We start from the raw sequence: 14,951 nt of genomic DNA, 5'->3' as shown, positions 1-14,951 counted from the left end.
TAATCAGTTGAAATATACTACAGTGAAGCCTGTGATAGTTGACCACTTGCGGTGCACGATTTTGATGATCAACTTAAACAGGTGGTCAACCTATAGAGGGTAATTTATATGATATAGGGCTAACTCTGTACCTGAAAAAAGCAGTTAACTTAGACATGTGGTTAACTTGCAAGGGTAGTCAACTTGACAGGTTTTACTGTATTCTAGATTTATTTAATGCAAAACTTAAATAGTTAGCCAAACATCGACATTATTTTGTAGACTACTATTGGCGAAACAAACGAACTATAAACTTTTGTGACAAAAAATTGCACAATGGCAGTAAAACTTAAAAGTGAACGTCATTATATTGCTGCTCCCTTTCAAATAAACGACTGTCACTACATTTTTCCCAAAAATTTTGTCCAAACATTTCTTCCCAAGACGTATATCTAAAAGGCTATAATTTGTTGAAGTTACTTTTTGTGGTGAGTTTTCTGTATCTGATTAAGTTATTAAAATGGTGAAATTGAGCTATCTACATAAAAAGTGCATGTAAGATATTTTTGTTGATAAGAATGATCCCCAACATTTTCTTCCTGAGGGCCACAGATCATATTACAAGTAAAATCGTTCTCGCGGGCATACAAAATTTCAAAATATTTTACTCTTTTCTAAATGAAATGGAAAAATACGGAAAAGGAAAAAACATTGCAAATCAATAATAATTGCTGTTATCATTACTTGATGCTTATTTTGTTAAATGCAACCTGTTTTTCAGAAACTTATTTCTAAATATTTGACTGCTAATTTGTAACATTATCATTAATCACATTCTTCGAGTTGTAACATTTTAAAACAACGGTGGTGGGGGTGGGACTTTGTGTTTTTTTATTGTGTACTTGGTGTGCTAATATCCTGCAAAATTTCAGTTTTCCATAAATTAGTTGTGACAAAGCCTTCTTTTTTACCTTTAATGACTCGGCAACAATGTATATGGTTCGGAATTGCTTTACTTTGAATTGGTAAAGTTTTCTGAAATAGTTGAAAAATTCATCTTCAGCAGATTACACAGATATTGCAAATGTTTAATGTTTACTGCTTAAAGTTAACTTTTGTTTAAATTTTAACTTACAATCGCATTTTTCCAGTTTAATTTCTGAAAAAGCTGCTGGCAAAAATCACAAACTAAATAGGATGATCATTAAAACCCTTTGGTAATGATTAGGCAAGAGCGAGTTGAAAGACTAGAAATACATGAGACTTTTTTTTTGTGGTGAGCTTGACAATTAATTTTCGAACTATTACTTCTTATAAGTTAGGGATTTTATAATTTTCTAAAAAATAAACAACCGCTCTATAGAACAGCCATTCCCTACCAGCGGTTCTCGAGAGGTTTTCTGGAGATTCGCGAAAAAAAAAATATTGTAATGGCGGAGTTTTAACAGGCCTGTTTCTCATGAAGTTTCATGTTCAAGCGGTTTCAAGCAAATATTGCTCCTTTTTTATTTCTTTGTCTCTCGCACATCTCTTATTAAAATACTCTTATTAAAATATTTACGTACTTCCTGACATATTTTTCATTTAAATAATTTAGTCTGTCATTGCAAAGCGCCAGTTTTAGCTCTTACATTGAGAATGATAACCCTGAAGCCATGCTCAAAAAACTCTACTTATGAATACAATGTCTGCAGATGAAATAATTTGAAAGTGTTCATTTGCCCTGAGGCTTTTGATCTAAAACATTCATTAAACTTGATAAGAACACTACATAGAGCATATTCGAACGTCTAAAGTATTTTGATGTTTAGTTTCTTTGCCATTCCCAGCTAAAAAACGACTTCAAAAAAACTGCAGATGAAAAGAAATTTTCGCGTATATTTGAAAAATACTGCAGTTGTTTTGGTGAATGCAAAATGCTTTTATTTTATCTTTTTTTGCAATTGCAGTTATTTTGCAGATTTTTACTATCGAAGCAAACTGGACCAACTATTTGGTGACTTTTTTAAAGTTTCAAACGCAACTTCATAAAAACTACACTTTTTTGAAAGTAAAAAAAAAAGTTATATTTTTCTCGACTATATGCTATATTGCTTCGGTGTTTTTAATTTTTTGCTTTTTGTAACATTATTTCATTTTTTAACTGAAAAAATAAGTTGTAATTTTAATTATTTATTCCTTTGAGTTACGTGTTACAAAGCAACCACCTTTCGAAATTCCAAAAATTGTATGTATGCAAGTAATGTATTTATCCATTTACATGAATACTGAATCTCAGCCCCAACCAAAACTATAGCAAACAACCAAGACTATGACAGATAGGCATACTGACGCCTAAACAATATTTTAATGAATTTACATATTGATTAAACTAATTAATAATTTGGTATTATTGATCAAATTCAACTAACATAATTTTGAATTATTTAAGGACAAGCTTGAATTTGTTTAAAAAAAAAAAAAAAAAAAAAAAAACACCTCCATTTTATTTTTATTTCCCCGTAAAACTTTTCAGAAAGGTTTTTTTTTTAAACTTTTTGAATAACAATTCAAACAATCGTACTTCTTACAAAGTTGATTTTTAAGTGAAGATATTCTAAAAGCTAATCCCCACCTTTCGAACTTAGAAGAACGTTGTCTATTTTTTTTGCTATAGTTAAAAGGTTTTGTGTATTTCTTGTAAATCTAATATGGATCTCAAGAATGTTCTCCTTTTCCCATGAGAGAAGCTTGCAATGATTACTACTTCCTTAGTCCATTTTTTAAAACTCACGTGCTTTGTATTCCTATCTATTGTCCCTCATGTCAAACGTTAAAATCCGTCACGTGCAGAACTTACGTACCCGCCCCGCCATTCTACAGGCATAGGCTATACTAACACAGGTCTCTTATCGCTTCTCAGAAATTCCTGCAATCAACTTTTCCAGATGTTTTTATCGTTTTTACTGAAAAGATTTCAATTGTGAAGAAAAATTAGATCTTGTCTAAGCAGCCCTAAGTGTCGTGCTAGCTGGAGTTTCATAACAAAACATTGCTGTTTAATCCGGCTCGACTTAGCATTGAAATGATATGTTATGTATTCGTCATTTTAAATAATTAACGTGATATCTGGAATGTCGTGAAATTCGGCTGTTGTAAAACGAGGTCTGACTGTATGACTCCTTAAAAAAGTACTATTAAGTAAATTTCATTCAAAAAAAAAAGAATGATAACATTGAAACTTTTAATCTTTGTTTTTTATCTATTTTCTATTGTATTTATTTGTTCACATATTTTTATTATTTATTTATTTATTTATATATTCTTATTATTTATTTATACATTCTTATTATTTATTTATAAATTTTTGAGAAATCATGATTGATTTCACTTATAAACTAATTTTTGCCGTAGCGTGACCTTAGCTCTTTTTATGCACGGGATGATTCATAGATAGCGAGTCACACGGTCGATTGCTTTATATGACGAGTGGACCTTATGTGAGCTGTTGTGACGTTTGAGATATTTGATCTCTTTCATGTTCCTTGATCACACGCCGCACCTAATGAAATTCATTAAAGCTAAATTATTGAGGATAAAATAAATGTGCATGTCTGGCTCAAAACATAAATATATTACTTTTATCATTGACACTTGTAAAGTTATGCCATATTTATTAGCTTTTGAATAATGTAGGTGAAAAGATGGTTTTTCAAAAATACCAATTTCAAGAGGGATTCGGATTTAAACAATGTCAAATTAGTCTCTTATGAAAAAAAAATAAGGAATTTAAAATTAAATAAGAACACATATCGCTTGAAACAATGTCCCGGAACCTAAGTGCAAACGCACCGGAACACCGCGGTCGGGGCCGAACTACTAGCCGCGCCGCGGGGTTCCCCAGCAAAGAACTACGAAGGAAGGTAACCACTTTAGCCCTGAAAGCGCGCTATTTTTTGCTCCGCTTCGAGATCAATTTATTAGTGCAATTTTAAGTTTCATCGTTCAAAATCCAATGCGAAAGGACTGAAATATGACTCCGGTTTACAAAAAGGTAAGACACTTGAAAATTCACCTGTTATTATTTGTGTAATTAACTTTTATTTAATTAGTGCATAGCAGATTAGGGTTAGCTTGAAAATTTAATACCTTATTGAAAAATTTTAATTTTTGTAATTTTTATTTTTTCACCGATTGACTTAAAACTTTGAGCGAATATTCATGTTATCAATATCTAGCCATGAAAAAAATTGTGTTATGATATCTTAATATTAACCAGTCTAATTAACTTAATTACTTTGCACCACGTGGTCGATTTCGACAAATTTCATGATTTTTTTATTCTTACAAACAGTTCTATTTGTTATTGTGTCTCGAAAGTTTTTGTACTACTTTCATAATCATAGCAATGTATTTTCGTGCAAAATTAGGCTGGAAAATTTCAATTTTAATATCCTCCAAATTAATAAAATCTTAATTTGTATTTCGGAGGAAGAGTTCAAGTTTTAATTAGATGTTTTATAAAACGCACTAGGCACATCTATCTGTAGTCAATTTAGGCATTTCTATTAAAGAATTGTCTAAGCTTTAATTTTGAAGTGGTTTGGGATTTCTATCGCATTAATCCTATTTGTTATTAATTGTTTACTAATATTTTTAATTTGATGGGTAACGTTTTTTCAGTCTTTTTTTTAAAACTCAAGAAAAACTGCAGTTTTCATTTTATGAAATTCTGGTGGTATTTGGAACCAGAGAACAGCAGAAAATGAACTGCAATTGAACTGCAGTTAATCTGCAGATATATATTTTTAAATTCTGGTGTTATTTGGAACTGAAAAACTGCAGTTCGGAAAATTTCAGTTAGACTGTAAAAATACTGCTGTTTTTTTATTTTAAAATTCTGGTGGTATTTGGAACCGAAAAACTGCAGTTCAAAAAGTTCAGTCTTTTTGAACCTCCGTATTGCAGTTGAACTGTAGATTAATGCTTTGTTGAACTGCAGTTGCTCGGTTCCAAATACCACCAGTTTTTTTGCAGTTTAACTGCAGTCGATTTTTGGCTGGGTTAATTTGAGTCCGAGGAAGAGCTATCACTCTGCTCTTGTGTTCTTGTGTTGAATCAAAAATGCATAGAAGTGAGATCACGCTGTTGTTTGTTGCTATAATTTTCACTCTAGTTAGCAACCGAAAAATACCACAGGAAGTGTCAAAAATTAATTACTAAAGAAAGTTTTCGTCTGTGAAAGTTTTGAAGTTTACGCGGTAAAAAAAAAAAAAAAAAAAAAAAATCAGTGGAATTTTACCATGCAACTTAATTTGCGCTATATGTGAATAAGGAGTTTATAAAATTTGTGTAAAAATGTCTTAATGTCTTTTGAGGTAAGTGAGCAAAAAAAAATATTTGTTTTGCTAAAAATTACCTTTTGTGCAAAAAATGAGAGTAAATGCGTATTTTGAACATAGACGCTTCTATTATTTTTCAACGTACCCATTTTACATCGCTCTTATAGCATAATTACAACGAAATTCTTCAGCAACTAAGCAATTAATGCACGCAAATATCTTTATCAAACAGCTAGACTCGTAATCCTTTTCAAGAAGACTTTGACCTACAGATCATTCTTATTTCATTGTAAGAAAAGAGTTTATTTACTTAATCTGAGACAGTTCCCTGAAAGGTATTTTAAAGATCATTCTTTATTTGACTTCTGATTTAGTGATGATAGATATAAATGTACCCTTGCGTCAGAAAAATTTCAGCCAAACTTTGGCCTCTTTGTTTACAAATATTTTCAGATTTTCTTAAAAGTTGATTGAAACTCAACGCAGAGTCATCATTGTGTTTATTTTTTTTTGGTGATTTTTTTTTTTGTTTTCATTTTTAGGGATCATTTTAGTACGTAGCAATATTTGTAATTCTATATAATTTGCAATTATGTTTTCACTCTTGTTATAAACTATGGAGCAGCATCAAACTAAAAAAAAATCTCCCAAATTTTATTGTTTATGTGTGTGTGTGTGTGTGTTTGCGTGCGAGCGCGCGTTTTTTTTTTTTTTTTGCTTGTTACTTATTACCTAAGGGGGGGGGGGGGTTCACCAACTTCTTTCGAAATTTGGAAGAGTTTGGCATAGCGGAAAAGGTTGGGAACCGCTGCACTAAAAGATGGGGTAAGATGTAAAAATAGAGTGTAGCACAGTAAAAAGAATTGTTGAAAGTTTAAATATATGTGGCATACGAAGTTGAACCTCGTATCCCCTCCCCTTTTTTTTCGTCGACAAACCACCACCCTCTTAGTTTGGCAAATCAGGTGGTGAGAAATGAGTTCTGTATATAAATGAATTACGAATTCCTGTATTAAACCGCCCCCCTACTGTCCGCAAACCATCATCGAACTTAAGTGGTTACGGTACTTTAAAAAATGATCAAACGATCAAAAAATATTTTTTGCTTATTTCAAAACTAAACGCTATTCCAAACACAGGGAAAAAGTTTCTTTGCTTTTGTTCTAACATTTAAAAAGTTATGAGTATGTTTGAGTCATGCTCGCTATATGTGTTCTTATGCAAAAGAAAAACTTTAAAGTGCTTTTGCCTGCTGATCTTTTTTTTTGTTTTTGTTTTCATGTAATTAGAATCCCTAAGGATTTTTTTCTATCAAAGATATAGCTTTAAAGTAATACTTTTTGCAATTAGGATACTATATTTACAAAAACGGTGCATTGGATAAGAATTTTGTGAATTATTCTATTGTTTATAGCATGTTGTACTTTGGAAAACCAAAATTGTATTTAAAAAATTACATTTTTTTTCATAATTATATTTTCTAATAAACACATAAATAAATGAATGTACAGATTTGTAAATACTATTATTGTGATCGTTTAGCTATTTTTTTTTCATTAGTGCAAAAACAAAACAGCCTTAAAAATTTTTAAAAAATAAAAGTTTCCTGATTTTTTGAATTTTTAAAAAACGAAGGCAATATTTTAAAATTTAAAAAATAAATTATTGGTTTTGAAATAAGTATGCATGTTATGGTTTCGAAAAAAAAATTAAAATTAAATTTTAAAAAATGTTTGGAAGGTGATGTGAAACCTTAAACGACATCGTTTTTATGATAAAACAGTTGAACTCGCTTAATACGATCACGTTTAATACGAAATCATGGCTAAATCGAACGTTTTGTTCGTCATGTTTGGTTTACTATCTATTTACTTTAAAAAGTTCTCCCATGAAACTTACATTAAATTGAAAGTATCGCCTAAGACGAACAAAAATGTCTGACCTCTTTACTTAAATGTTCGTGGTTGAATACTGCAATTTTCTTTTTTAGAATGTATTGATCATTTTGTTGGATGGTAAAATTCCTACTGTGTAACGAGAGAAAAAAATAAATATTTTGCATAGAAAATAAAGCCCGTCTATTTGTTTAAATGTGGAAATTTCAGTTTACTTGGAGATAAATGAAAACTGTTCATCTTCCATCGTGGTTTACAACCTATTCCGTGATTCGATTACCATCATCCTTTTTCAATATTTTCCAAACACATTGTTTTACAAGAAATAAGTGATTTTTTTCTGAATTTAATCGTTACTTTACAATGTATGGGTGGTTCTCCAAAAACCTGAAGTTTCCAAATCACAATTTTTTTTATTAAAAATGTTGAAAAAAATTATACTTACTCTTTCTTTGGAACTTATTAAGAGAAAAATAGAGGGAATTCACTTTAACTGAAATTACACCCTCAAAAGAGGGGGTCAAAATTTCATACATCAAGAGACTGACAAGCAGCACCAGGAGAGTTACAAAATGAATCTCTTTTATCTAAAATGTAACTATAGTAATAAAGAAATAACTGACGCCTAAATCAAAAACTATGGTTGTTAAATGACAAAACAAAATTCATCTAAAACCTCCCATAACGGACACCCCCAATTTCTTCGAGTACAAGTCCCATGTAGGTTTTTCCATATTATTCTTTCTGAATAGCTTACAGTTCGAATAACGGACGTTCGTTTCTACGAAAAAAATCGATTGCTACATTAAAACTTTGTTTAAGTTAGCCATACACAGTATGATAAAATTTACAAAAAGGAAAATTACCTTCTCATTACCGGCGAATTGTTTTATGGTTCAGGAAATACAAACATAAAACAAAAAGGGATTAAGAAATATTAATAACATATATTTAACTTTTAATTTAAAGCAGCTACGTCATTTATAGCCACTTCACTTACCTATTCGAGCAACATTTCGATAAACAAATGTCTAACCAATAAGTATATTTTGGCACGTTTCGTCTGAACAACAACAACAAAACAATTAAATGAATAGAATTATTCCACTGATACATTTTTTAATTTATCGTTTGCCAAATTTAACTTTCTTTTTTTCAATCAATTTTATTTTCCAACTAATGTATTGGAAATAAATCCTTCCATTCTACGGCATGCATTACCAGTGCTTGAGAAATAATGCTAGGAGAGTGATTCTTTTTTTTTCTTTTTTTGCACCAAGAGTATGACTTTTTCTTAGGACAGGAGTACGACAAATTTTTTAGGACAGGAATATGATATTTAGCATACAATTTGCTTGTTACATAGGCCCAGGATCTAATTTAAGGTAAATAATGTTGATTTTCAATTCGAACCTCTTAATTCAACCACACACTATGATAAGAGTTAAAATTTTTTGTTCACTTAATACAGAAATATTGTCCAGGAGATGACAGCAAAATTGCTTCATACCCTATTCTTGAACTTCAAAATGTTAATGAGAACAGCAGACAAATCACATTAAAAAAATACTCAAGGAATCCAAGAAAATGGTGATAGTAAATAGTTTTAAAGTACAGCAGATTAAAAATTCATTTTCTTATCTATAATACTTTAACTTATTCCTAGGACAGGAGAATGACATAAAAACCTCAGGACAAAGTTTAAAACGATGCACCTTGATGATTTAAATAATTAAATTTATTAAAAGAATGCTATTTTACACCTTTAAGTATGCTTAATTTTGTACTTTAAATTGAATTTGTGGAATGATGATATATATATATATATTAAATAATTCAAATCCATTTAAAAAACGGATGGACACACGCCAGAAGAGTGACTTTCTGGTTATTCAAAAAATTTTGTAGAAAATACTAAATGAGTTGTTGTTTTAATAAAAGTAGAATAACATCAGATAAGTTATTTCTAACTATTAAGAAAATGAAAACACTTAATATGTTAAACAATTTTTGTTAGGCTACTGGAACATATTATTTTTAGGATTTTGGAGAATCACCCGTATGCATTAGTAGTAATATATATTTTTTAAATATCCTTAAGCATTTCTTCCTTTTTCGCAGTATCACTCACTCACGGTTGTTACGAAACAAGGCTAATACGAACAAATTCGTGGATTCTTGACATTTCATATTAACCGAGTTCAACTGTGTTAATGTTTAAACCGCCATCTTGAAAGACCATATCAAAGAATGCAAAGCGGTAAACAAACCATTCATGAGAGAAAATAAACCAAGTGCCTCGGAATCATGAATCCGTCGCACGCACGTACCACTGATACCCTTACGCTGTTCTTTAGCTTTGTTCTGGTAAAACGACGAAACAACCTTAAGAGCGCGCAACAAATTGACCAGTTAAAGAAGAAAAAGAAAAAAAAAAAGCAACGGGGCTCCAATTTGTTGCTAATCATTTTCCTGAAAGCTTGAAAAAAAAGTTACGTAACCAAACAAACCTTCCGTCTGCGCCCGATTTTCATTTCGCTGGTCCCTGAGCAAAGCGTAAAGAAACACTAGGGGGTTGTTCTTGCATTGCAATACTACCCCAATCGCATAATTTTTAACTAGAAAACTAAGGTAGTTTTTAACTCATCATCCTGTACGGTCTGGAATGAGTCAAAAAGCTGTTTTGCTTAAGTCTATAAAACAAAGTTTTGCATGTGTGTTTGATTGAAACTTTGATATTTTGTGATATGATTTGTTTAGAAAAACAGGGTAAAAGTAGGCACAAATGCATTTATTGAAGCATAACAGATGAAATGGTAAGTGTTAATTAGTATTGAGATTTATAGCCTCATACTGTTTTATAATTTACGTCAGAATGTGTGGAAAATTTATTATTGTGTGAGTTTTTAATTACTATAAATTAACTTCTAGTCTTTGAAAGGAAAAACGTGATCTCAAGAACTACATAACTCTAAGTATAAAATACAGCTATTAATAAGAAAACTTACAGTTCAGTTTACAAGTGTTAGTTAAGTTCAGATATATGTGGGGCGCTTTTGTTTGGTGCGCTCCACATTTTCCCCTCTAAAGCTTAAAAGTGTTTTGATAGCAATTAAAAACTCACTGTAAAATTTTCCAGACAATGTGTAAGGAAGTTTAAAACTGTATCAGGTTTTAAATCTATATGAAGTTTAAATAAACTATTGTATACTTTTAAGTTCATTTTCAAAACATAGCACCTAAAATATTTTTACATTGCATTAATTATTTCAGTTTACAAAATAAATTCAGCACATGATGTTTTTAGCTAAAGTTAAACTCTGTATTTTTACTGCGACAATACAGGTATTAACAAAAGAAAAGCAAACATTCATTTATTAAAATGTACGTAACTCAGAGAAAAAAAAATTAAACGCAAGCGTTAATAGAAAGTGAATAACGTAAAATGTTCAAAAAGTAATTAACTGAGCTGCACGCATATTCATTCAGAAAGCAATAATTATTATCTTGTCTTTTTATCATTAATCACCTCATTTTTAATCATATCATTATTACAACTCTTTCAAAATTAGTTTTCTTTGTGAAAAAATGAGTCAGCCGAAATAATGGATCAGGTTTTTTTTGTTTTTTTTGCAACATGTCATTACATTTAAATTTAGTTGGAAGACAGAATAAGCATTGTTTCTAGTTTTTCTAAAACGTTTCCTTTTTAAATTGTGATAATGATTACATTGCATGCAAATATGTCAAAGTAATTTCGATTTGTCGATTCTTTGTCTTCAGATTCGTTTTAAAATTTTGAAATTACTCAAGCAGAAGTTTGTAATTCTGTCAAACAACAGATGTTTAAGGAATATCATGGACAAATAGAGAAAAAGGTGTAAAAACCGGCACAGGTGTAAATATGGGCACCCTTCCCTAGTAGCTAAGGGGATAACGGAAGACTGGCGGTGAGGACTGTATATGGTCGCTGCCCTCTTGTAAATTCTTTGTAATGTAAAACATTAGAGTACTTAAAATTTCCTGAATAGCGAATATTCAGTTAGAAATTTAACTGTCGTACCAACTTAAAAAAGAAAACCTATTTTCTGTAACATAATAAATTTATATTATCACTAGCCTGCGTTGCCTGACTTTGCCCGGTTCACCTTGAAAATAAAAATTGTGTCAAGTGACGTATGTACAACAATCAAGGTTAATTAAACAAATAAATAAAAAAAACATCATGCAAAATTTCACTCCCAAACAATGACGGCAGATATTAAAAAACTATTAAAAAACTAAATCGTGAAAGAGAGATTTTAAAAGCGTAACCATGGAAACACAAAATAAAATAAGTTTAAAGAATTAAAATGCGAAAGAAAATTGTCAACAATTTGAATGGAAATGAGATTTTTTGAATTTGATTTGAAAAAGCTTGTAACTTTTTTCCTTTCGAGATAGAAGCTCAGTTTTCGACCTTAGGTCGAGATGGATCTGTAGTAACAAATAATTACAACTAGTAGTAAAAATGTACTAACAATCTGTAGTCGCTTTTTCCAATGGTGTCAAAAAGAAAACTGTGGGACAATTCCTTCACTTTTTATTGATAGATTTAATGAAGAAAGTAGTGCCTGAATTTCAGCTAACCCTAAAAACAAATCGAGCTAAAAACGCAAATAACTCCCGCCGTAATTAAGTTACATCATTGAAACAAATTGCGTAGAATGCGCAAAATTCTACCCTTTCCTACGATACGTAATATTAATGTGTGTAAGTAATTTTTTACCCCCCATATTTTGGAATGTATGTAAAAATGTCGCCTAAATTTTAATTAAAAAAAAGACTACTCATCGATTTTTTTTTTCGAACCCGTCTGCAAACCTTTCCGGGTTTAAAAGAAAGGTACTGTGAATATTTCAGCGAAATCGACCGGGCAGTTCTCGAGTTTTAAGCGTTCACACAAACAGACGCTTTTTGGAGCCTTCATTTTATACTATGTAGAGATTATCAGTTTGAAATACTTAAAAAGTAAAGTCATTCCAAAAGCAAATTAATAAATTTGTTTTTTGGTTTGCTTGTCTGCAAAATTAATAATTTCTTTATTTCGTGATAACTATTGTAACATGCTACGCCCTAACTATTAACTTCCAAAATTAACATGCTACAATATTTACTATCCAATTGTTATCCTCATATGTTATTTATCACTTTTCAAAGACTTGTACACTAATTGATTTCTAAATATTTTTTTTACTCTTTTATTTTTATTGTTTATACCAGTATATTTTATTTCAAAAATAGTAAAGCAATTAATTGACTTTACATAAATTTGTGAACACTGAATCTTTTAAAGGTTTTTTCCTGCGTATTGTTTCATATTTAAATGAGCTAGTTATAGTCTAAAGTTATTGTGTTGTGATATAAAATTTGCAGCAAATTAAAAAGCAACAAAATTGAAGCTTTAACAAAATTGAAATTTATAATCTGAGTTTTTCACATATTAAAATTATACTTTGAATGTTACAATGTTGGTTAGTAACAATTTGAATTAATTCAGCACAATGGTAGTATATTACAACTTTCATTCATTGTGTTAAAAAATGTACGTTTGCTTACCAATTGTTGAATATTTAAATTTGTTTACTATTTGGTTTTTCTTGATTCGAATACAGCTCGAATTGGCTGTATACCGAATACCAACAGCATTATCGATGTATTCCTAGTTAATACTAATTGCAAACATAGTTCATCTAGTTGCTATTTTTTAAGTGTTGCAACAAAATTTTGTTAATCATACCTTACAGTTAATATTTTCAAAATTAAAATGTAATTCCGGTTTTCACTGTAGAATGGTTGTATAACTGGATTTTGTTTTATGGAATTAAGCATTTATTTTAAGACTTAATTAAATGTAATTTCCGTGAACTTATTTGATTTTTTATTTTCTTTTAAGGTCACTAACATTTCCAACTGTCTGACATAGCGTCGACCCAAGTGATTTTTGATGCAAAAAAACTAATCGTGGAACTTATGGTGAAACAGAGTTAAGCAGTGTTGTAAATGTACAAATTTGCAAAAAATAAATGGAGACATGCGTTTCGGGGTTATAAGCTTGTATTTTTTGTGTTGAGAAAGGGATTTACTCTACAAAAACTTAAACAAAGGGTCTGTAGTATTTTGGAAATTTGATTCACTTTTTCAAATCTGTCAAGAAAAAATCAAATTCCTAGAATTTAATTAAGAACAACACTTTAATAGTATTGATAAATGTAATAAACTTCTGAATGTTGTTTTTAAGTGTTTAGATCGATCTATCGTTGTTCAGTGGATTCTTCTTTGGGTGCAAAGATACATACATTGTTCTCTAAATCAGAACTTGTGAAAGGATAAGCAAGTCTACTCGAAATGATATGGAAAAAAAGATTTTATTTACAGCGCAAAAATCTTAGCTACTATATTCTATTGTATCCATTCCTAATTGACAGTTTCCAGAAAAAGTTCTCAAAAGTCTAATTTTAAAAGATTGCGCATGCGCGCGTTGGAGACTGAGGCTTCGCTCGCGTCAATCTTAAACATTAAAAGTTAACACTTTTTAAAGATTAATTGGAAGGTTTCTTTAGCCATTTCATGATTTTTTTAAATATCTGCTTCTATTTTTCTATTAAAACTTCATGAACTGATCATACTTTTATAATATTATACTTTTACTCTAACCATAAAAGTAGTAAACGTAATCATTTTTTGAAAAAGTGTGTTAAATATCACGCAAAAATGGCCTATTTGTTGATTTCTATATGTAAACATAAACTAAACCAGTTTAATAGTTCTTTGGTTGTGCATTTGAACAAGATATTTCTAGTTACAATAAAATATTTTAAATTGTTGCACAAAAAAAGTTTTAAGATTTTTTTTCTTTATAAGTAAAGTAAAATACCACAGACATCAATGTTTAGTCAAAATGCGAAGTATTGCGCAACTTTTCACCAGCTTTATGAAGCATGCAGTTGATTATGCGCTATATTTATCCTAATTAGATCTGTGGTTCAGAACTAAGCTATATTTAAATCTATCTTTTTAACCAAAGCTAATAATTAACACATGCAAATAAAGTATATTTATATTTCTATTTTATACATTTACATTAAATCCAGACATTCAACATACCATTTCCTAAGTTTCACTACAAGAAATGAAGTTTCGTGTTGTCGCTCAGAAAAGTCCATTCTGAGCTGGCAGAAACGCCAGCTCGAAAGGGGAAAACTTCGCCTCTTGCCGTGACGTCCTATTTTAGCGCGATAGCTCGTGTCGTCAAGATTGTAATGATACGATGCCATTTACTGATAGAAAAAAGCAGCAAGAAACATTCTTTTAATTATTGAGGATATAGCTCGAGTTATTACGAAGTTTGGTACTTTTTAAGAAGGCAAATTTTTATAGGTATCGGAAATCATTTTCTTTCCATGTTCTTATGTTTAATTTAAAACAATTTCACTGTGACGTCCGGAAAGCGGATATCTTAGGCTACTTTTTGAAGCACACCTTTAATCACGCATGCTTTTTTGTTACATGTGAGAGTGGTCATCTGTCTTAGGTGTGGTTGATGTAAATATTTTCCCCTATTTAAAAATTGTCCATTACTATACCATATATTTATTTTTTAAAAAGCAAAAATTGTTTCTCAAGCGAAGCAATTTGCATCTTTCAGGATGGAAAGTTCCCTGAAGACAGTCGGGAGTGGTGTTTGAATCGTGTGCCCCACATTCGGCACAATGTA

The 14,951-nt window shown here is 30.4% G+C and overlaps 1 long non-coding RNA gene across 1 annotated transcript in view; it reads left to right on the top strand.

The window, feature by feature from the left end:
- The window catches only part of LOC129234517 (uncharacterized), a 57,713-nt gene extending 44,454 nt beyond the window's left edge, over window positions 1-13,259 (top strand). The window contains exon 3 of the long non-coding RNA XR_008581551.1: window positions 13,131-13,259. This is a non-coding gene — a long non-coding RNA (uncharacterized LOC129234517). The remainder of the gene's footprint in view (window positions 1-13,130) is intronic.
- The last annotated feature ends 1,692 nt before the right edge of the window (window positions 13,260-14,951 follow it).

Source organism: Uloborus diversus, chromosome 1 (genome assembly GCF_026930045.1).
Source record: "Uloborus diversus isolate 005 chromosome 1, Udiv.v.3.1, whole genome shotgun sequence".
Lineage (NCBI taxonomy): Eukaryota > Metazoa > Arthropoda > Arachnida > Araneae > Uloboridae > Uloborus > Uloborus diversus.
Note: the sequence above shows the minus strand (reverse complement) of the source record. Positions and strands in the feature narration are given on the sequence as shown.